Below are 25,258 nucleotides of genomic sequence, written 5' to 3'. Positions count from 1 at the left end.
TCACTGCAACCTCTGCCTTCGGGTTCACTCCATTCTCCCACCTCAGCCTCTCAAGTAGGTGGGACTACAGGTGCCCGCCACCTCACCTGGCTAATTTTTTGTATTTTTAGTAGAAATGGGGTTTCACTTTGTTAGCCAGGATGGTCTCGATCTCCTGACCTCATGATCCGCCCGCCTCGGCCTCCCAAAGTGCTGGGATTACAGGTGTGAGCCACCACGCCGGGCCTACTGTCTGGCACTTTAAGGAAAAATTGCCAACCCCAGTGTCAAATGAATGATTGCATGGACTTATAATGAATAGGTTCTGGAGAATTGACTTTCAGTAGAGAAAATTCTCCATTCAACCAACCATGCCATTACACCCAGTATCTCCTGAATATTCATCTATCTTAGTCCTGTTCTGTACACACCATGCCATAGAATAAAAAAGCTTACAGAACAATTTCAGACCAAACGTATGAGCTTAGCATCACATATGATACACTAATTTAATAAGTTAGTCCCAGATACTGTATTTAGCAATCATGAATTAGAATTTTCAATCATGATTCCTCTCTATTGTCAGTTTCTTATCTCATTGCTACCACCCTAGAGCCTAGACCAAAGCACTATCAATTCTTACTTTTTTAGGAAAATACACAGTTTTTGAATCTCCTAACTACCTTTCCAATCCAATCTCCACATAGCAATCCCCAGAATAATCTTTTTAGTACAAAAATGTCATCACATTAGGCCTTCAAGTAAAGTCTGCCAAGGCTTCCTAAAATTTTGAATAAATTTAATTTTTACTCTCAAGGCTATGAAAAATCCAACTAATCTTTAGCCCTCTGCTCCATCTTGACTCCTGTTCCCTACTACTGTCTTGTTACCACATTAACTCTCTCCCCATTCCTTGAAAAACATATGTGTGGGAACTAAAAAAAAGTCGATTTCATGGAAGTAGAGAGTAGCATAGTGGCTACTGGAGCCTGGAAAAGTTGGGGGATATGGCGGATGAAGAAAAGTTGGTTAATGGGTACAAATATTATACTCATTATAGTATAGAGGTATCAAAATATCACATGTATTCCCAAAATATGTACAGCTATATCAACAAAGTACCAAAAAAAGAAAAGTTAAATTTTTTAATGATACAACAAAGTTTAGATGCAACCTATTTCTTCTGCCTGGAATATTTTTAGAACACAACTGCCACAGCTGCTGACTCCACCTCACCCTTTCTGTCTCCCTTAAATGTTACCTCCTCACAGAAAACTTTCCAATCTCCTTTAGTATCCCTGATTTCTATCTTCTGTTACATTGAAATGTTCATTTCTTACAAAATCCTACTCATAATATACATTTATCTCTTTAATTTTATTGTCTGTCTACTAAATTATTGGCTTTATAAGGAAAGTGGCTGTCTGCTTTGCTTATCATTGTATTCTCAAAGTGTAGTACAGATTCTGGAATATAAAACTCATTCAGTAGATGATTAATTGAGTAAATAAATAAACATATATAGATGGAGTAAATATCTACATGACAGCTATTAAAGATAACATATCTAGGAATATGGAAATGCTCAATAGACATTCACCACCTAGTCATAATAATAAAATAAATTACTTTTTCATTTAGGACATATTATTAAACAAATAGGAGTCAGAGTAAATTAAAGCAGTTTTTTTTAGTTAAGTGGTTTCTTTCTTGATTTTTATTTTATTTTTTATATTGACACATAGAATTGTATGTATTTACCGTGTACAACATGATGTTTTGAAGTATATATACATTGTGGAATGACTAAATCTAGCAAATTAACATATGTATTATCTCACATAGTTAATGTCTTTGTGGGAAGAACATTTTACATTCCATTTAACAAATAAAACAGCGATTTAACTGTATCAGTCACTTCATAAAAAGTGAGTTTCATAATTTTAGGTTATTCCTATTACTATCTTTTATACATATCCATTAAGAAAACTAATTTTACAACTATTGTCTTCTAGGATTTGTGCTAGACATTGGAGATATGAAGATGATTGAATCAAGGTATTTACCTTTAACTGAGATGTTCATAATAATATCACAGAAAAGAAGATATACAAAGATCATATACAAATAAATACAATACAATGTAGAAAGAGGTATGTACAATTAGAGTACTGCTATAACTTAGTGACAAATGCTGCCAATTATGCCATAAATAGTCAGAAAAGTCATACCCATTCAAGCTACATTTAAGAAGGAACTTAAAATATGAGTCAGAGTTTGGTGGATTAAGTAGGAGGTAGGTAGAGAAAACAATAGATGATAGTGTACCCTGAGTTCATCCAAGATACTGAGTAAGGCTAATTTAAGTTTGCAGCTACACTGGGAAGAGCTTTATACAAGATAAAAAGAAATTTGGGTAACTTTTTCAACCTCTCAGAAAAGGGTTTCGGAGATAGAGCTATGTTTTCACACATCATGAAGACTAAGGATGAATTGATTGTGGAGAGGCTACTGGGGAACAGTTGAGAAAATATTGCCTTTAATTCAGATGGATATTATAAGGAACTAAATTAGGTTTGTAGCACAGATAATAGGAAAGAGGAAATAAAATAAATTTGTTCATTTACTTAGGAGGTAGTATTGACAAGATTTATTGATTAATAAGAATGTGGATTGCAGCATAATAAACAGTCAAGACCCCAGATGACCACACTTCCTGTAAAGGGTCAAATAGTAAATATTTTAGGCTTTAATATTAAATATTTAAATATTAAATATTTCTGTTGCATCTACACACCTCTGCTATTGTCAAAGCAGTCATAGACAGCAAGTACAGAAATGAATGTGCCTGTGTTCTAACACAAACTTCTAAAAAAAAAAAAAAAAAACAGACAGCAAGCTGGATTTAGCTTGTGGGAGTGCAGACTCCTGGTCTAAACCATGTTTTCAGGTTTTGGTCTTCAGTAATTTACTGGACAATAATTATTGACTTACAAATTTCATTGATTTACTAGTCTTGTGGATATTTGTGTAGAATTCTTGAGGTTCAAAATTTCAAGATTCAAAGAAGAGAATTTTGAATAACATCCTTTTCTGGATCCCTAATGTCGTTAATTTTGTACATTATGTATACGTGCCCTGACAATTACTCTTATGAAAATAAATCTATTTCTATTTTTATTATCTACAAGTAGTACTTTAAAAGAAGCAGATGAGTAATATTTATGTGCCTTACTAAAATTAAGAAATTTGCGATTAAAGAGATGTACTATGAAGCACAACACGTTTACGAAGTTATTTATGTCTTCCTGAAAGTGGGCTCCAAGGGCATTACTTTCACACAGATCATCTAGCAATATATTAAGAAAAATGTATACAACTATGAATGTCATATAGTTCCAGGGACCCAAACACATGGTATCTACAGAGTCAATTAATTTTTAAATAGCCCACCTTGGTGCATAAATTACTAGAAAAATCTCGTGAAGGAGAAAGATTTTGCAAGATCACTCTTTCAAATAAATTTAAAATCTCTCTCTTCCAAAGTATAAAGACCGAAGGCTCAGAGAAGAGATGTCTGTTCTGGTTCTTCTGAAACAGTTAGAATTGAAGCTTCTGTCAGAGTGTCATATAGTTTAGTTTTTATCTTAAGCCTGAGAAAAATAAAGAGGCCATTATAAACATTAGCCATCATTACTATTTCTCTCAATAAAGTAACAGATGATATCACATTCAAACTAAATTCATGTTAAAGGCACAACCAATAAAGTATTGATCTCATTTTGTACCTCGAAAATTAACAGAGATTAATACATGCATATTACCCTGAGGTGCATTTTTTCACTCGGTATATTTTTTCTATGTTTAACTAAACGAAGAGTTGTAGGTTTTAGCAAGAACCAGTGCTAGATTCTATACCCATTAGCTCAATTGAGTAGAACCTAGTGCCACGGTTCAGTAACTAGGGCTTTACTCAGCTATACAGTCATTTTCTATTTCACTGCTCTTAGCAATTTATTGCACCAACAAATGAACCTTGTTCTCAATCTGAGATGCCACAGCAAGCACCTGTATTACCTCTTAGTAAAAGCCACATTTGTACCGGTGTCTCTATGACAAGGTTGGTACCAAAATTTTGTATATAGAAAGTCTCTCTCTCTCTCTCTCTCTCATTTTTTGTTTTTACTTCCATAGGGATTTTACAAAAGTCTCTGTGTTTATGAGCTTTTAGGTGTCTAACACAGGTTCTGGCACCTAATAAATGCTCAGTAAATAGTTTTGGAATAAGTGAATGAATGACATGAATAAAATTGTCATCTTTCATTTTTTTCCATTTTACGATCAGTTATCATATATTTATATATGTCATATATAAATTATGTATTGTAGATACCCGAATCATGGATCTTCTTTATTTTGGGTGCTTAATTGGAGTCCTCAACTATGGTTTAAATTCTCATAGATTTCAATCTAAACTATTTATTATTGATACTTTTGTGCACTATTGTTCTTTTTTTCTGCTTCTTGTAGATCTCAGTGTCCATAACTTTAAAAATGGTATACATTATATTGTTTAAAAATTGCAAGAAGAAAACTGTCGCAAACACTTGCGGTCACATGACCTGAAAGGCCCTCTGAAGATACAACTTTTGGAACCTTAGTCTCCACTTTGAATATATACTTTTGCTGTTATAACCAGTAGAAGAGAATTTCCAGCAAATTATAAATTATTATTTTTCCAGGTGACTGAGCATTGAAAGAACTTTACTCATAAATGGGTTGTCAACACTAGCATGGAGTGTCTTAGGCAGTAGTAAGTTCAGCATTCTTGGGTATTTAAACAGAAGATGGATGAATATCTGAAAGGGATCCTGTAATGAAGTTTTGGCATTGCTCAACAGATTAACTTTTAAAACTCTTCCATCTTTGATCTTTTTTACATTCCAACTTCAACGTCAAACTTTCTTGAAGCCAAGAAGTAATAATTTTGAAATGGAAAAAACACCATATTTATCTGTATTACTTATTTATATCACATTGATATACTTTCAGATATGTGGATGTTCAATACTCTCTACAGTTTGTAACACAGTAAAAAAGTATCATTTTTTAATAAGTCAAACGTTTTGATTAAAAGTGTATGTAATTTTTTTCTATGAAATGTTGGTAAAATGTTGATCCCGCAATAGTTTTAATATTTTAACTTCAGGTTTCAAATGAATTTGATTTTTAAGAAATATATTTTAACCTTTACTTTCATATAGTTTTTTTCTTCTTTTATGAAATTAGAACTATACAAAAACATTTAAAATTAAATTAGAGAGTTTTTCAACTTGGCTGTTAAATATTACTGCTACTTCTCCACTGTACTTAGACCTGTACCTTCTTTTAAGAAAAACATTTTAACAAATTTAAAAAACATAAAGAAGTGATCTTGTCAACTTCACCATACATCTTTTATGTTTCATGATGTATGAATACAGGAACCACTTATTTTTTTCAATGAGGCATTAATTTTCAGTGAAATCCCTAAGAACAAATGGCCACTACGGTCATTAAGAAGAGAAATGTAGTCAGATATTATGAGGAAAACCAATATAAATTTAACTTTTTCTGCAGTAAAGCTCTTAGATTGTTATTTTAAAATTTAGGCTTTTTTTTTCTTTTGACCTATTGGATTTAGTGATGTCAATACACTATTGCTTCTTTATTATAATTTCTACTTTGGAAACAGGCTGTGTAAAGAAAACATGAGCCACATTTTAATTAGTAAATATTACTAAATCTTTCTCTTCCTACTATCTTAAAATAGATATTTCAGCCAAGTGACAATACATCAAGATATAATCCTATATCTCACATTTCATGTATAGCTTGATATTGTTTTTACAGTCTCCACCTTTGGCCACAAAGAAGGAGCATTGCCTATGTACTGAAGAGTCAGAGTCTAGAAATGTTTCTGTCATCTTGACTTCAGAATATCAGTATCCTTAATATTCAGTGGAGTGCTTAACAATTACCAGGTGCTATACTAGGTACTGAGGACACAGCAGTAAGCAACCCTGATCAGATTCTCTGCTCCTTGTAGTTTATATTATATGTGGGGTTGGGGGTGGGAGGTAGTGTCAATGGCAGCAAGCAGATAATAAACACACACAAAATCAATCATACTGGCACAGATATAGATGAAGTAGCAATTAATTATTTAAATAAAGTTCGATAAGAAAGTGGTGGAGTGGGGAATCTTTGATCTAAGGTAGGGTGATCAAAAAAGATTTCTCTGCAAAGATAAAATTCATATAGAGATCTTGTGGTAGACTGAGTTATTGACTGGCACAGTTCTTTACCCCTCTAGGTATCCACATCCTTTTTTCAAATAACTGTGCTGTTTCTACCACAAGGGAGGGGTGTAGTACCTGTTTTTTGACTTTGGGCTCAGTGATATGACTTGCTTTGGACAATGGAATGTTTGGAGAGGTGGAGAAAACAAAGTCTTGAAACTTACTTGTGCAGAGCAGTATATCAATTTGTGCCTCTATCATCTGTAGAAGAAGCACTCCTTATGAGAAGTTGTAGTGCCTTACCAGGAGCCAGAGAATACAAATACAAGAACTCAACTCACAGTAAGAAGCCCCGTCCTTCAGAATCACAACTTGGAACACAGACCCCCAGCTAAGCCCAATCTAGCTCATCAGTCCATCAGCTAATACATACAATTATGAATAAGAATAAAATAATGTTGTTTAAGCCTCTGAGTAGTTTGTTATCCACCACATATTTTTGTATAGATCTGAAGGAAATGAGAGGGAATCTTGCAGATATTTAGTGAGTAATGCTCCAGGCAGAATTAGCAGCAACAGCAAACATCCTCAGGAGCATGTGTTGTGTTCTTCTAGCAAGAGGATTGTGGCTGTAGTAAAGTGAGCAGTGGGTTATTATTATTATTGTTTTGGCTATTATTGCAATTGTCAATGTCCTCCAGTCAAAGATAGTCAAGAACACACCTGAATAGGTTGGGTCTGTTATTCATCACATGAAGAGCAAATACAGACCATGGGGAACCATGGAGAACCATGGAGTATCTCAGTAAGAGGGAGTTTAATTGAAACTGTTGAAGGATTTGGGCTTTGGTTGGGTTACTGGGGGAAAGTCTAAAGAAGTGGGGTTCTCTCCAGATTACATGCATGTAGAAAGTGAGGGCAATTCTGTTGACTATCTCAATAAATATTATCTATAACAATAAGAGATTAGAATAAAAACAAAATTCCAATGATTAAAGAAGTAGCAGTTATTTATTTATCTGTGGGTTCCACATTGGCATAGTTTTTGACTGTGCTTAGACAAAATTATAAAATGGATTTATTTTATCTAATCTTATCACAACCTCAGAGTAATATCATCTGAGGTTGTTATTCTGTGAGATGGCTTATGTCTATCAAGAGAATAACACGGTCTAGCTAGGAGTCTGAGGTCAATTTCTGAATGTCTGTAGATGGTCATTTTTCTCTCCTTCAAGTCATTGTCATGATTAGGGATAACCTCGAGATCTCAACTCCAGTCACATAGGACAGTTTTCCATAAAATTTTTTTAATACAGCAATAGTTCTCTACTATCCCCATGGTTAAATACACACACACAAGCTATAAGATGGCTTTATCAGTTTTATAGTTATTTAAAATATCCATGTATCAAAGAAAGAACATAGCTGACAACAAAAGTTATATTTCATTGTGTTCTGTAAACTTTCACTACAACCAAGGTGTTTGCAACCTACCCTGTTCCAAGTACTGAGTGTTTAGTGAGTAAAATCAGTCCCCCACCCTTATGGGATCCAGAATTTGTGTATACATTTAAGCAAATTATTTACTGCCCTGTAAATGAAAACAAGTATCGATGCTGTTTCAAAGTAAATCAATTTACAAAGTGCATGATACATAAAAATCATGCATCGCTACCATTTTAAAAAATTTATGTTATTAAAAGAGCGTCAAATATGGATTGATGGAACAATGTAAACCAAAAATTAGTCAGACCAATAACAGTAAAAATCAATTTTCCAATATCACAGTAGTCAGTAGCTGTGGAAAAAACCTACAATCCAAAATGCAGTCTGATTTTTAAATTAAACTGAATGATCAGAATCAAGCCTATAGGTGGAAATACATGGGCTGTTTTGTTAAAGTGCTAATTGAAATTTGACTGTCTCTTTCTGAGTAGAAGGGTACTCAGCAGCCATCCAATTGTTCCCTTTAACTCTTATAAATTTAGAGAACACAATGTTCTTCCAGTCACAAAAGTATTCTTAAGCAAAATTCATTAATTTGGATTTTATTGTGCCCCAATTTTAGTTAGCTGTAACAAAACTAATAAAAACTAGGACTTACTAAATGATTTATAATAACAAGAATATCAGTGTGTTCAGTAAATGCAATTTCAAGGAGCTAAAACACTGGATTGCTTCAGATTTCAAACACAATTATCTGTTTAAAACCTCTAGCTTCCCTCTTCAGCTTCATCTAGTAAATAATATATTTCAATAAAATACCCTCTTCTCTATAGAAAGGCAATATAAATATTGCTCCAATTTATATTTATTTCAACTAAGAAGTGAAAAACTTAATCAGATGGGCTGTGTTAGGAATAATAATTAGGACTCAGCTTTTGAATAATTTGCTTCAGAAAACTATATGTCACCAGAAAACGGAAAGTAAATTTTTATGTATTTTCCACTTGTCAGCTTGACTATATGATAGAGATGGTATTATCAAAGTTTAGAAAAAGGCATAAAGTAAGATATTCCCCAGCTGTGTTGTAAGTCTATGAAGATATACTAAAATCCAATGGCTGGAAGCTTTTTTAAATGATTCATTATGCCTAGAGGTCAAAAAAGGAGCCTGTGGACTGGGCCCACACTGTTTGACCTTCCCCATCTCCCTCTCTCCTGTTCTTCTTTCCTTCCTTCAATAACTGTCAAACATTTCAAATTAACCTTTTGATACAAAACTCTAGATTCTTGGCTTCTCATGAAGAATGGAAATGTCTCCTGCACCTGGACTGTGTTTCAGCATGGCTGCTGTCAGCAAAGGTAGACTGGGACCAGGTCTTTCTAGGCTTGATATCTTTGCTCGTTTGTGTTCCTGCCTGGTTTCTTCCGGCTTGCAGTTTGTGATGTCTGATTAAGTCTAACACCTTGCCTCCAAAAACTAAATTATTTAAGAGAGATACATGGTTCCTTCACTTTCCCCACCATCCTTTCCTTGGAGTCTTGAAGTTCCACATTTTATGTAGAATACATCTTTCTTTTGGTTAATTTCAGTACATTTTCTCCAAATATGATTAACATGACTATGGATAATACCATGTAAGTCATAATATCCTTTCTGAGTTAAAGATAGATGCTCAGTCACATAATTCCTTTTTAATGTTCCTGTGCTTCTTGTTCTCGTTCCTTTAAATGAAGGTAATGACTTCATCCTCTAATGGTCTATGGAGTTTAGTAAAATAAAAGTGAGTAAGAAATTTATTACCATTCATCTAAGAGAATCATTTATTTTAATTCCAACCCCTGAAAACTCAGCAAGGGAGTGCAGGGGAGTCATTATTCACATGGCAAAGTAAAAACCAGTGCCATAACATTTATATTCTGGCTGCTATGATTACCCCTACTAAGAGCCCTGCAAATCAAAACAGGGTCAGAAAGTAGCAAGAGGGTTTCACGTCTACAGAAAAATTCAAGTGTTTAAAGAGTTCAGGAAAATGGTCAAAATGATAATCACATCAGAATACGTGATTAAACAGTGCTGGGGTTGCTTTCTTAATATTTTAATAACATGGATTCAATTGTCTCCCCTAATTCAAAGAGATACATTTCAAGACCCTCACTAGATGCCTGAAACCAAGGATGGTACCAAACCCTATATATGTTTCTCAAACAAACCCACCTATAATAAAGTTTGAAGTGTGGCAGCAAAACCAGCCAATTTTTTTCTTCTTCACAATTTCATAGATAAAAGCAACCACAGTATACATTTTTTTCTTTCTCTATTAAGTCAAGAATGTTCACCTTTTCACTTAAAGGAAGCGCTTTATGACTTCTCTTTGGCATAACCAAATTGGCAGCATCATTACTCTTGTCATTATTATACTCCTTGGAGCCATTACTAAGTAAAATAAAAGTTACTTGAAAGTAAGCTGGGATAGAGTGATATTTGATCTGATAACCAAGAAGCTTCCTAAGTGACTAATAGGCAGGTAGTGTATACAGCATGAAGACTCTAGAGAAAGGGATGATTCACATCCCAGACTGAATGGAGTGGTGCAGTGTTGGATATGACGCCCTAGTCAGAACAGCATGCGATTTAAAACAAGACAGTTAGGGATCCGGTTTCATTATTTTGCATATGGTTAGCTAGTCATCCCAGCATGAATTATTGAATAGGGAGTCTTTTCTTCTTTGCTTATTTTTGTCAAACTTGTCAAAGATCAGATGACTGTAGGCATGTGGCTTTATTTCTGGGTTCTCTATTCTGTTGCACTGGTCCCTACATTTGGCCATATCCAAAAATCAACTCAAGATAGACTAAATATTTAAATGTAAGACCTCCAACTATAAGAGTCCTAGAAGAAAACCTAGGAAACACCATTCTGGACATCAGCCTTGGGAAAGAATTTATGACTAAGTCCTCAAAAGGAAATGCAACTAAAACAAAAATTGACAAGTGGGACCTAATTAAACTAAAGTGCTTCAGCATAACAAAAGTGACTACCACCAGAGTAAACAGACAGCCTATATAATGGGAGAAAATATTTGTAGATTATGCATCTATTAAAGTCTAGGCACCTAGTAAAGGTCTACTATCCACAATCCGTAACAAACTTAACTAAACAACCAAAACCAAATAACCCTATTAAAAAGCAGGCAAAGGACATGAGCAAACATTTCTTCTCAAAACAATACATCTGGCCAACAAACATATGAAAAAAATGTTCAAAATCACTAATCATCAGAGAAATGTGAGTCAAAGCTATAATGAGATATCATCTCACACCAGTCAGAATGGCTATGATAAAAGGTCAAACATTAGCATATGCTGTGAGACTCTGGATGCAAGAGGACGTTTAGACACTGTTGGTGGGAGTGTAAATTTGTTCAACAACTTTGTAAAGCAGTTTGGAGCTTTCTCAAAAAACTTAGAACTACCGTTCAACCCAGCAATCCCATTACTGGATATATATCCAAAATAATGTAAGTCATTATACCAAAGACACACGAACTCACATGTGTATCACAGGACCATTCACAATAGCAAAGACATAGAATCAACCCAGCTGCCCATCCACAGTAGACTGGATAAAGAGAATGTGGTACATATACAGCATGGAATACTATGCAGCCAGTAAAAAGAGTGAATGCTTGTCCTTTGGAGCAACATGGATGCAGCTGGAGGGCATTATAAGCAAATGAACACAGGAACAGAGAACCACATACTGCATGCTCTCACTTACAAGTGGGAGCTAAACATTGAGTACTTATGTTGATAAAGATGGTAACAATAGAAACTTGGGACTACTAGAGCAGGAAGGTAGGAAGGGGACCAAGGATTGAAAATCTAACTATTGGATATTATGCTTACTACCTGGGTGATGGGATCAATCATATTCCAAACCTCAGTGTCATGAAATATACCCATGGAACAAACCTGCACATATACCCCCTTAATCTAAAAGAAACTTTGAAAGTATATTTTTAAAAATTAAAAAAAGATGTATTATACATCTCTGGAATTTTTCATTTAATATTTTTGAACCATAGTTGCTCAGAAGTAATTGAAACCTAGAAAGCAAAACCATAGATAAGGGGGAATTAGTGTACAGCATATTTCTAATTTCTAAGTAAAACTTTAAAAGTACTGTGTTTCTGTGCATAAAGAGTTACGTTATTCTAAAATTCTTATTTTAGAATTAGTATTGTTCCAGCAATCACTGTCCTATGCTTTTGATCCCTAAAGAAAATTATTCAAATATTAGATTTACTTTTGCGTGAGACAGTCCACAGTGTTTCTAAATAATATTTGCATATTGCTTTTCCATGGTTTATACAGTTTAGCAATGCCTCTCCCACTGTAGAAGATTAGTATTTAAATCCGTTACTTGCCATCTCCATCTCCACCACACATGAATTTAGTTCTATTTCTCCATTTTAATATTTCAGTTACATCATGAGTTTGTTTAGACCAACCATGCTGAATTTGTTAAAAACATTTATATTGTGCTTTTTACATGTTAAGTATTCTGTAAGAACTTTACAAATACATATTCATTTAATCCTCAAAGCATTATTTCCTGATCTTGGAGGCAGGTATTATTTTTATGCATATTTTGTAGAAATAAAACTGAAGCAGACAGGAGGTAAGTAAATTGATGAAGTTCTGTTAGTAGCCTGTAGATTTGACCTTCAGTCTCAAGAAATTTGGCTCCAAAACCTGTGTTTTTAACTGCTATGTTATATTGTCTCTCAATTGTCAGTGTTTATATTATGATATGATGAGACAGCTTGTCTCAGTCAGACCATTTAATACGTTAGAATTTTTTTGAATTTAATAATATATATTAGATATAGTGGTTCTGTTTATGCTCTATTTTTCTTTTTCGCTTTGTCTGCCATTCATGTTAGATGCTTTCTTGAGATGTCTGGTAATCCTGATTCATATTTCAGAGCAGGGACACCATAACATGCATTGAAATTTCTGCATGTACCTAAGATGTTTGTCAGCTGTCACCTTTACTGTACAGTAGTTTAAATGGGTTCCTTAGAGAACCTCCAGTGTCAATAGCTTTCTGGGTTACTTTTATGTGTGTGTGTGGAGGAGATGGTAATCCTTGGCAAAGAGGCTTCCAATCTCCTGCGTAGGTGGCAGCATATCCCCCTCTAGAGGACTCCCAGGCTTCTGCGGGAGAGTGGAATAACTAGCACATCATTGCATCAATATCGGCATGGGATTTGGCACTCAGATTACTTTATAAACAGATTTTTTTGTTTTGTTTTGCTTTTTTGAGACGGAGTCTTGCTCTGTCGCCAGGCTCGAGTGTAGTAGTGAGATCTCAGTTCACTGCCACCTCCGTTTCCCAGGTTCAAGCAATTCTCCTGCCTTGGCCTCCCGAGTAGCTGGGACTACAGGCGTGCACCACCATGCCCAGCTAATTTTTGTATTTTTACCATGTTGGTGAGGATGGTCTCAATCTCTTGACCTTGTGATTTGACCGCCTTGGCCTCCCAAAGTGCTGGGATTACAGGCGTGAGTCACCGCACCCTGCCCATAAACAGAAGTTGATATAACCCTCTTGTTTATAACCCCCATTACCTGATGCACCCAATTAATATGCCATTTGAATCTTTCATGAAAGTCATCTCTGAATGACTTTCCCAATTCCAGCTTAAGGTTCATTTTCTTAAACTGCCACACAGTCACCAGTCAATTAATTTTTACCTTACTGTCTTCTCATATTCTACACAGTTATTGAGGGTATGTACTTTGGGCACAGCCATGTTGTACCATTTTAGTAAAGTTTTAAGAAACAGAAATGATAAATGGCAGGTTCACTATGCCAAATTTAATCAGGAATCATTTTTTTTTTCTTCTCAGAAAGATTTGTGGGCAATGTCATGAAAATTTCATTTCAAGTATGAAGCTATATGCCATATAAAAAAAAATCACTGTTTGACTACAAACATCATTCTATAAGTTCCACTTCTGAATTCCACTGGAAGAACACAGCTCAGTCTTTGCCATTTATGGATAAGAAACAGGTCACATTAACAAAGAAAGCACACTGCCTGTCAATCTGGCAAGTGGCCATTTCAAAAATAAATTGTACCAACTTCTGTTTAACAGCCACACAGTAAAGTATTTTGGGAGGGTGTGTTAGCAGTGAGAGTCATCAATAAAACAAAAATATATTATGCGTTTAATTGGTCAGCTTTTCTGAATTGAGTGTAACGTCACTGTAAAATACATATATAGAGAAGGGTCAGTAACTTGCTACTTGCTCAAGAATGATGTATGTCCAAAAGCATGAGCTTTATTGTGTTTTGTATTTGCTAAAAAATAAAGAGGGGGCCGTTTCATGATTTCCAAAGAGATAAATCAAGATAAATCAAGCAGTGTTTTATTATCTTTATTTATTCTCTACGCTTTAGATTAGTTAACTTTGAATATACTTTGGCATGCTTGAAAATGAGGGTTTCTAATTTTTCCTTGTTCTGGTAAAAAAAATTATCTTTGTGCCTTTTCCCTTCCCTATGAATATGAAATACAGTTATTTAAGAGCATGGGTTGTGGTGGAATGAATACAGGATTTAGGGCCCCTCTACCACACATTGTATTGTTCATGTATTGACCTCTTAAAGGCTTGGTGTTTTCATGCGACAGTGGGTCGCACCATTCTGTGATTCACATATGGACCGCGTATTTCTTTTCACCTAGTCTTACGATGAGAGTTTAATTATACAGCCCATGTGCTTAACACAGTACTCAGAATATAGTAAATATGTAATCATTGTTTAACATTTATTATTATCATTATTTAATTCATCTGGCTAATAAGCTGTCCTTAATTTAAATAATAAAAGACAAGGTCTTGATTTGTCTTCTTTTGAAAAAGTGTATATTTTTTGGTATTACAATAGTAAATGTTTTTATTCTTCACAAAAGAATTACATATATAGGCTTGTATCTCCCCCGTCCAGTTAATGTTTCAGAAGCGGTTAAATCAGGATTAAGCCTCTAGCAAACTATTCCTAACCCCTGGGAAGAAAGATGAACTTTTCTGTAGCCAAAAGTATTTAAATATTTGGTTTTGGTTATTATAATATAAATTTAAGTGTCATCACTGAGAATAAACATACAGTGCAAAGTTAATAGAAAAGGTATATATACCTCACACATTATTACAACCCAGACTGTTAGCTCAGTTGGTTACAGCATAGTGATAATAAAAACTACACCCTTATTTATTTGTTAAGGCACAATGACGAACACCAAGATCACAACATAACAATGAATAGAGAGTTGCTTGAATATTTGCAACACAAATTATAACCAGCTGGCATTGATGACCTATGGTATAGTTTTGTGATTTCTCACAGGCTTTTTACAGATAGGCCCCATTTTTTTCATAGACATATATATCTTAATATGACTTAATATTGGGAAGTTGCCTTAGTCAAAATTCCCAGAAGGAACTAAGACCTGCCCTATATTTTGAACTATGTGTCTCACATTGAATTAACAATTGGACATGGACTCAAGAAAGAAAATCACCTTTTTGTAGGGCCTAGTGAAAGACATTAACATGAAATAGAAAAAGTGCTGGAGATGGATTTTATTTTTCCACCTATGTGAAGCCTTAAGAAAGTTATTTCATATTTCTAAGCCTCAGATGTCTTCATCTGTAAACCAAAAAAAAAAAAAAGTTGGCCTGCCACATCGAGCTCTTATGAGGATAAAAAGATATGGTGAACTAGGGCTAAAATAATATCAATCCCTACACATCACTCAGTTAATCTTTACATTTTCTTCACCAGATATGCATTATCTAGACAAGGCCTACTGGGACGACTGAAACGTGTGTATGCTTATCTCTGTCATCTCCACAGGGATGCCAAATCTTTAAAAAACGGCATGGGAAGTCTTTCTTCTAAATCTCATCTAATCATCAGTCATTCCAACCATTCATCTATCCACCCATCCATCCATCTATCCATGAAGTATTTGTCGGTAGATATCTATTTAGCATGAAATTTATACTATAAATATCCTAGGTTCTTCCATAGAAAAATAAATAACAATATTAACAATAGCATTTTTATTGTATTTTCAGTATTCTCAGAACCTGTGCTGAGTATTTTATACGAATTTTTCATTTAACTTTCACTATGTTCCAATGAGGTACATATTATTTTCTTCCTTTTATAACTGCAAGACTTAATCCTTCCCAGCAAGAAAATTTTAATCTGAAACACAACAATTGTTTATATTAACACCAATAATAAAAGATAATACTAATATATAGGTAAAAGAGAACTCATTGAAATTTTATGGTAAGTTAGAGTAGAAAGAAGTTGCATTTATTTTTTCCAACACAAATTATTGATCTTAAGAAAGTTAGAGTACTTTTAAAAATCAATAGTGAAATTATGGTCACTATAATTTAATGTTTCTGCAATTATTTAGAAGTTACATCTATGTTATGATGTTGCCAAGATCACAATTATAAATGATACAGACCTAAGAACAACTTTCAGTCATTCAAATTGCACAGTGTTTGAAGTCTATACTCAGAAATTATCAAGGACCAGAAAAACTGTACATTTTAATTAAACTTATATTTCAGAGAAAACAAGTTTATTCAATTTCTGAAACAGTATAAACCATGACTAATAATATCTAAAGTATTCTTTTGGAGAGACTAGCTGTAACTATGGTAGATCTTACAAAAGTGTGTGAAAATAATCTTATTTACCCAGATTCAATAAGACATTATTTTCAAAGTTTAGGACAAAGAAGAAATTGAAGATGCAGAAAAAGCAGCGAAATGTAATTGCGTTCAAATACCTAGGACTTTTCTTTTAAGAAAATAATATTGTGCTTTATAATTGTCAAATATATTTTTCATTCAAAACTTTTCCTATTAGAGTTCATAGGAAGGAAAGCTCACTGTGAACAGTACAACTAATAAGATAAAGGATGTGAACTAAATTGGAAGGAAAGGTCAAGCTAAGACTTAGCAAAAAAGAGGGAGTGGCATAAACAAAAGCTGGAAAACCTAAGCAAATGCCTGACAGGAAAGGACGTTTGACATTTATTTATTCATTTATGTGATCATTCCACAAAATTACATCAAGGACAAACTGCATACCGAGCATGCTGATGTATGCTAAAGATAGAAATGCAGAAATGAATACGACAGTGTCTCTGGTCCCAAGATTCTTGGTTTTAAAGGGAAAGTCAATGTGTATGTACACAAATCACAAAATGCATATTGTATATCATGGAGGTGTCACAAAGAAACGTATAAGAGAGAAAGGGGCTAGAGAGTGACGCGAGGCAGTGGGGGCTCAGTGGAGCATGGCAGTTTGGATAGGTTGGTGAACAATATCTGCTTTGTCAAGGAGACATCTGAATTGAGACCAAAAGGAATTGAAGAAGTGAAGAAAGACAAAATTAGATATTTAAAGAAAGAGCATTCCAGGTAAAAATAAAAATAAATGCAAAAATTATAAGGTGGAAGTATATTGGGCAAATTGAGCGGGGGAAAATGGCTGGTGTGGTTAGAGCAGAATGAGAGAGAGCAGAACGTGAGATAGGGCCTGCCAACCGTATCAAAGGCAGTTACTTATTTATTTTTCCCCTGAGCGGCAAAATAATCTTCTGGAGGCTTGTTTGTAGAAGAATGACATGGCCTGGCTTACAATATTAAAAGAATCACTTTGGTTACCCTGTAGATTTAAAAAGGAAGACAGAGTAAGCATGATAGGGAAACAGTGTCAAGGCAAAGTGAAGAATGAAGGGTCACCTTGCCGTGAACTGAGTGGCTTTGAGATAGCAGACACAAATTGAAACATTAGTGGAGGTCAAATTTTAGAAGACTTTAAGTATCAGGGCAAATATTTTTCTACTTTGTTTTATAGGCAACTTATTTAAATGCTAATGCTGAAATATATAATCATATACAAAGGAAGCTGAAGCAACAACTTTGAGGAGTTTACTGAAATAGAGATCACCTGGGCTGCTGTGTCAGGGAAAGCTTCACGGATAACTTATCACACAGGGATTATCCGGACCTTGGATTGTATCTGGCTTCTTGAGCAGCCTTGTTACTATCACCCGCAGTACCTCCTGGTAATCAAAGAGAAAGAAAGATGAGTCCTGGCCAAATCGTGGCACACAGCCGGCCTCGCTGCTGGGAAGAGCTGCTCTACCATTAATCTTTTGGACTGGGCATGTGCAGAGAACGGGTGGGCTCAGAGCCCGAGGACAGCTGTTCTGAAGATAGCTGAAGCAGAACACTACAGACAAGAAAAGCCAGAGATGTATGTTGGTCATTCACTGATGTTCAGTGAACCTGGCTGAGCCCTAGCTATAAAATTCTGAGAAATGGTGGCATCTCCAGGTGAAGTGTTAGGTAGCGGATAGAAAGGAGGCTGTTGGTAACCTAAGGATAGGACAACACCAGAAGAAGCAGAATTGTTACTAAGACTAGAAGTTAAATTGCCCCCGATACCAGAACCTTCTTCCCTCTAGTAGCTATGTCCCTCTAGGTCCCCTGCACAGAGACATACACGTGATGGAAGCAAGAAAATAAAGTTTAATTTGGAAATCTTACAATATTTTATCAATGAAATGGTGTTCCCCATGTCACGGGAGTCAGGTAATATCTCGGCTGGGCCCAGGGAAGGACATTTTACACAGATTAAGTGAGACCAAATGTTGTAATTTCCTCTTTCCCTCTGATTTTCCTCTTTCCCTCTGATTTTTATCACTGCAACACATTAAAGTGATTGCTTCTTTATAAGTAATATCAGACCTCACATGAATCAGGCCTCAGCTACATTCACTTCCTAATTTCCTCAATTCAATATATATATATATATATATATGTATTTTATATATATATATATTTTATATATATATATATTTTTTTTTTTTGAGACAGAGTCTCGCTCTGTCAGCCAGACTGGTGTGCATTGGCATGATCTCTGCTCACTGTAACCTCCATTTCCCGGGTTCAAGCAACTCTCCTGCCTCAGCTTCCCAAGTAGCTGGGATTAGAGGTGTGTGCCAACTCACCCGGCTAATTTTTGTATTTTTAGTAGAGACGGGGCTTCACCATGTTGGCCAGGCTGGTCTCGAACTCCTGACCTCAGGTAATTCACCCTTCTCAGCCTCCCAAAGTGCTGGGATTATAGACGTGAGCCACTATGCCCGGCCAATTGACAATATTTTGTTTTCCTGTGATACTAGAATAGCCATTATTCTTCATGTAGACTTACAGAACATTAGAGATAGAAGACACCTTGGACATTATAGTACATGCCTTGACAGGGAGGAGAGAAGGAAAAAAAGAATCAAAATCTATTTGGCATCTATTCTGTAACAGTTACATTACAATATTTTAACGGTAGGAGTTATTCCCATTTTACATAGGGAAGAGAGAAAAATCAAAGAAACTAAATAACTTATCCAAAACCACGCAACTAGCTTCTTAAATAATTGGAATTTAAGCAATGGCATCATTATGTATAAAGCTCATACTCCTTCCCTTCCTTCCTCCCTTCCTTCTTTCCTTTCTTCCTTCCTGCTTTCCTTTCATTTAACCATTTATTCAACCAATATTTATCAACACTCTGCTTTGTAGCAGCCATGATAAGCATTAGTGATACAATAATGAATGATTTCTGTGTTCAAGCAGCACAAAATGTGTATTTTAGTTGTCTTTTTACTCTCTGTATCCCCTTCTACATTTTGTGCTGCAGAAAGAAAATAACAAAATTCTAACAAGAGTCTATCAGGAGAAATTCACAAGAGGAAGACATTTATTCTAAGATTCAAATGTTGAGTAAAGGATATTAAGAGAAACAGAGTATAAACCTGTTTCATGCTGGGCGCGGTAACTCACGCCTATAATCCCAGCACTTTGGGAGGCAGAGGTGGGCGGATCATCTGAGGTTGGGAGTTCAAGACCAGCCCAGTCAGCATGGAGAAACCCCGTCTCTACTAAGAATACAAAGAATACAAAAAATTAGCGGGGCATGGTAGCACATGCCTGTAATCCCAGCTACTTGGGAGACTGAGGCAGGAGAATCCCTTGAACCTGGAGGCGAATGTTGTGGTGAGCCAAGATCGTACCATTGCACTCCAGCCTGGGCAACAAGAGCAAAACTCCATCTCAACAAACAAACAAACAAACAAACAAACTGTTTCAGGCAGTGGTGACAACATATGTGAAGCTCTTTACACAAGAGAGGTAACAACTGTAGTGGATGCCACAATGAATCACCCACTTTGTTCTTTGAAGATGAAGGAAAATATGTATTCCCCGTAGTTGCTGGAAGTGCTGCCAGCAGACAGACCTTAGCTGACAGCTGTCTTTGAGGAGTGCTTTGACTCAAGAGAAAAACTGTGCTCAAGGTCTTATCGATTGCCTAGAGAAGTCTGCATCCAAAGACCGGCTAACTTGGAAGTACAGAGAGCTAACAGCTTCTCTCCAACTCAAGGCAAGGCTGAAGGACTACCTTGGCTTCAGAGCTCCCGTATGATTGACTAAAGTCTTTGCTGAATTTGTATCACAGTTCAATATTTCTCTCTGTCTAATCCTGCTTCCTTCCCTTACGTGCCATGAGTATTAATCCCCAAACTTCTCCTGAGCATCCCCTCTGAACACTAGCCTCCATCTGAAAGTCTGCTTTATAAAGAACACAATTGGCAACAAGTGGCAAAATGGTTTTGTAAAAATTCAACATGACCACTATGCTGGAAGTAGGTAACATGGGATATGGTTAAAATAGAAAAGGAATGTAAGAAATACAGTCCGAGAAGTGTGCAGGGTTGTGGTCTTAAAGAATCATGTTGACTGCAACCTCTCAAAGAACAAAGCCCACAACAACTGACCTCAAATGGGAGCTCTTTATAACCCGACGGAAAACATCTCCATCATACTTATCGCACATCCTTGTCGTGCATAGCACTTATCAAAGCCACTATTTTATAGCTGGTAATTTGCGGTTTACCCAGCTGTGAACTCAGAGAGCAGAATATGAGTCTGTCTTGTACACCACTGTAGCCCTCAGGGCTTAGCACTGGCCGTGCAGAATGAGTTCAGTATAAATTTGTTGAATCACTAAATGAATGTTAGCCATCACCCAACCAAGGGCAGCAAATAATTTTGAAAAAAAAAATCTCCCTCTTGCCAAGGATGTGGGACTCCTCTCATGGACATATAAAACATGTGACCCATCAAGACCTAATGCTATCTTATGTCTGCATTAATGTAATCAAATTCCACTTTACTAGTGAGCATGCCCTTGTAAAACCCATGGTGTAGCTATATTTTTCATTTGTGTCCTGAGAGGCACTGAATAGTTATGTTATTAGGAATTTATAAAAGCTGGAAATGTGTCTGTTGAAGGTCCTGGGTGGATGAAGTGAGTCAATGATTTGAGGACCTATGTCAGGCTATATTTTATTAAAATAGCTTTAAATTCATGGTGCTCTAGTTTTTTTCACTCAATAGAAATAATAGAAATAGTGGATTATAAATTCTCTGCTCCTGTTAGAAGGTGAAAACTTTCTCCTGAAGGCTCTTTACCCCAGCTCTTAATTGAAGATGAGATGAACCTGAGAATTCTAAAAAATGTTTGTTCTTAGGCTCTGTAGAGCTCATCACTGAAAATGTGGGTCTCCTAGACACGTGACTGTTTAATAAAAGTAATTCCCGTAAAGCAGGCACTTGGAGCATCTGGAATGGGCAGATGATCATCCCCACGTTGTGAGTTTATAAGAAAGAAAAACCTGCCAAAAATGCAGACAGGCTGTAGGAATCCTAGTTCAAAAGGAGTTTCTCTCTATGAAATTATTTAGGTATTTTTTTTCTGTTGTATTAAAGCAGATTCCTCAAATATTCTATCAGCTGAATTTTTGGGTTTTTATTAAATGGATTTTTGAGAAATCAGAATAACAAAGAATTTGCAAAGCCATGGAAGATATTTTTCCATGACATTGTATGAGAAACTTTGTGAATTTACTGTGAGAGGATTGAGAATAGGATGAAGAACCAAAAATGGTAGACAAAAGTGTGAATAATTGTGAAGGATATAAGATTACACTACTTGCAAACTAACAAGTTACCCTCCCACACTTTTATGGAGGCTGGCAGAAGACACAATACTCCTGAGTGAGAGACAAAAGACTATTATTACTCATGGCACAGCAGGCAGTGTAGGCTTCATATTTGCATCAGTTCCCTTTGCCTGTACCTCCCTGGTCCCATGAGTGTGATGCAGGGGAGGACTGCTGAGGAATCTCAAGTTTAGGGAGCCTCAATCTTATAAGAGAGCTACTGGAAAATCTTCCTAACTTTTACCCTAAAAAAAGACATCTTTTTTTTTTTTCTTTTTGAGAGGGAGTCTCGCTCTGTTGCCCAGGCTGGAATGCAGTGGCGCCATCTCGGCTCACTGCAACCTCCATCTCCGGGGTTCAAGTTATTCTCCTGCCTCAGCCTGCTGAATAGCTGGAACTATTTTTGTTAATTTTTGTATTTTAATAGAGATGGGGTTTCACCATGTGGGCCAGTCTGGTCTCAAACTCCTGACCTCACGTGAGCCACCCACCTCCGCCTCCCAAAGTGCTGGGATTACAGGCGTGAGCCATCGTGCCTGGCAGACATCATTTTTTTTAAAATTTAGACCTAAAAATAAATCTTCTCTCTGCCATACAAGAATATGCTTTCTGTATTTACCAAGGCTGTTTGCTATCCAAATATCTTTCAAAGTGTAGTCTGGAACAGAAGCTGTCAATGTTTCTTCACAAAATCTGCAAAAATCCAAGAGACACAAGACATTTCTCCCAACAAAAGGGCTATAAGATTGAATGTCTTTTTTCTAAAGATAAATATGTTATCTTTTTCTATAGCTTATATGTTATATACAAGATTTTCTACTTTGTATTACAAGAAAGACATGGATACTATAAAACTCAAAGTATAGAAAACCAGGGAGACAATGATCTGATAAGAGGAATCTAAATAAAATTGAAGTGATCTAAGTTTCATTAATTCTCAGGTTCATCTCATCTTCAATTAAGAGCTGGGGTAAAGAGCCTTCAGGAGAAAGTTTTCACCTTCTAACAGGAGCAGAGAATTTATAATCCACTATTTCTATTATTTCTATTGAGTGAAAAAAACTAGAGCACCATGAATTTAAAGCTATTTTAATAAAATATAGCCTGACATAGGTCCTCAAATCATTGACTCACTTCATCCACCCAGGACCTTCAACAGACACATTTCCAGCTTTTATAAAGATTTTCTACTTTGTATTACAAGAAAGACATGGATACTATAAAACTCAAAGTATAGAAAACCAGGGAGACAATGATCTGATAAGAGGAATCTAAATAAAATTCAAGTGGTCTAAGTTCCATTATTTCCACCACTACCCTTAGTAGTGGAAGAATTATGCTAACAATGAAATTCACTTCAATTTAGTGAACACTTATTATGTACTTGGTAAGCATTTACAGACATTACTTAATACAATAATCATAAGAAATGCAATATGGTATTTTATCTGTATTTAAAATAATCAATGAATTAAATTAAGTTCAAAGATTAAATATACCATTGATATTTTATGAATCCTTTTCACGGCCTCAACCTTTTTAACTCACCACAAGAAACAAGATAAATGACAAACTCCTATGATATATGGCTAATAAGTTTCTGTGAAGGTAATAAAAATGTAATGATAATTTGCATTGCTCAAGCTATAAAGCTTCCCACCCTCTCCTACTCAAGAAAGGATATGAGAAAGTGACTTTCTTATGAAAACCATTTTGAATCCACTCTAATTACATTATTCCAAAATTTGTTACTTTGTAAGAAGCAGAAAATCATCTCTGGCACACATTAAAACTGAATATGATACTTCAGTGAGTTGTAACTCTATAATTAAGACCCTCCCCAAGTGGATATAGATATATGAATTATAATAACATAGAACCATTATTAGGTAGGTACATATATGGTTGTAATTATTTGATATGCACACTGAATTTCATAGCCCTCTTATGAGGGAGTGTGGACTGTGTAAGGCTGGTCTTTGATTTAATTTTGGGGAAGTGCTATGGAAAGGAGGATGAGTAACAAAGTTTCAGAAGGGAAAGCTTCCTACTGATGTGAATGCAAACATGCCAGATAGCCCTTCTTTACCCCATTCTTCTTTCCGTCCCTTTCTCTCTTCAATCCTCTTTCCTCCCTTTCATTCCTAGGATAATTATTAAGACAGAGTTAGTCTCAAAGCCATATGTTGTAGCAGAGGAGGGTGTTGGAACTGACCGGGGGAAAGAGTCTATCAGTACAGAAGTTTTGCACAGCATGGGGTTTAGAGTCTGACTGGAGTAAGGAGGCCATCCAGCCAGTCAGACACAGTGGTAATGACTGGAGATTAGTCATACATAGGGTGGTTGACTAAATCAATATACACATTAGGAATAATGTGAGCTGAGCTTCTCTCTGATGGAGGACAGAATTATAGATGGTAAAGGGAAAAGTAGAAGAGATTTGGTGGTATTTATTTGAAATTGGAGGTATAAGTATTTATTGGTAGTTTAGATAGATTGATGTATAGATATAATAAGGAATGGAATATTTAAATAATTTGAAAGTTCTTTTGAACAAAATCAATAAAAACACTAATGGATAATTTGTGATTATTATAGTGGAAAATCCCGGTACACAGTAACTTTGTGATGTAATCAAAATGTACATTATCAAGGACAAGACAAATTGAATTTTGTGTTATCCAATATGTTGTAATGCAAAGAACACAGTATTACTCTGTGCTACTCCTCCCAAAGAGGTAGACCTAATTCCACTGAAGAGGAAACATCACATAGACTGAATTGCAGATAAAGTCTACAAAATAACTGCCTGTAATCTCTAAATGTGATAAATTATAAAAGTCAATGAAAGACTGAAGAACTAAAGAGACCTAACAAAAGTTCATGCATGGTTCTAAACTGAATATTGTGCCAGTAAAGTTATTATTGTGGCAGCATCAAAATTTGAATGAGATTCAAAGTTGGTAGTAATGTAATGTATGAGTCTTAATTTTCTAAGGTTGGTGGTTATATTGAGGTTAAATTGGAAGATATCCTTGTCTGTAGTTAATACACACTAAAAAATGATGGTCATGGTAGGGTATTTAGACAACTTGCTCTTAAGTTTTTCAGGGAAAAAAGTGTATCCCATATTCTGCTTGCAAATTTTCTGTATACTTAACGTGTTTTCTAAATATAAATAAATCAATAACCAAATAAGTAGGTGTTAGAGATAATATTTTTCAATTAAGCACTAACAGTAAGTATCGAAAGTGGACCTAGACAAAGGAGAACTTCAACTGTTCAGCACAAAAGCGAATATGTTTGGGCCTAAGTAATTTTCAGTGGCCTAGGAAAATATCTAAGACCTAGAGAACAAACAAAATCATCAACTTGAAATTTA

At 35.4% G+C, this 25,258-nt stretch overlaps 1 long non-coding RNA gene across 1 annotated transcript; it reads left to right on the top strand.

Moving 5' to 3' along the window:
* Positions 1 to 229: 229 nt before the first annotated feature.
* LOC141407127 (uncharacterized) lies at positions 230 to 5,115 on the top strand. The gene is made up of 2 exons (XR_012414499.1): positions 230 to 2,132; positions 4,510 to 5,115. It is a non-coding gene; the product is annotated as an uncharacterized lncRNA (long non-coding RNA).
* The last annotated feature ends 20,143 nt before the right edge of the window (positions 5,116 to 25,258 follow it).

Source organism: Macaca fascicularis, chromosome 6, assembly GCF_037993035.2.
Source record: "Macaca fascicularis isolate 582-1 chromosome 6, T2T-MFA8v1.1".
In the NCBI taxonomy this organism is placed as follows: Eukaryota; Metazoa; Chordata; class Mammalia; order Primates; family Cercopithecidae; genus Macaca; species Macaca fascicularis.
The sequence above is the reverse complement of the archived record's forward strand: the minus strand, read 5'-3'. Positions and strand labels throughout refer to the sequence as shown.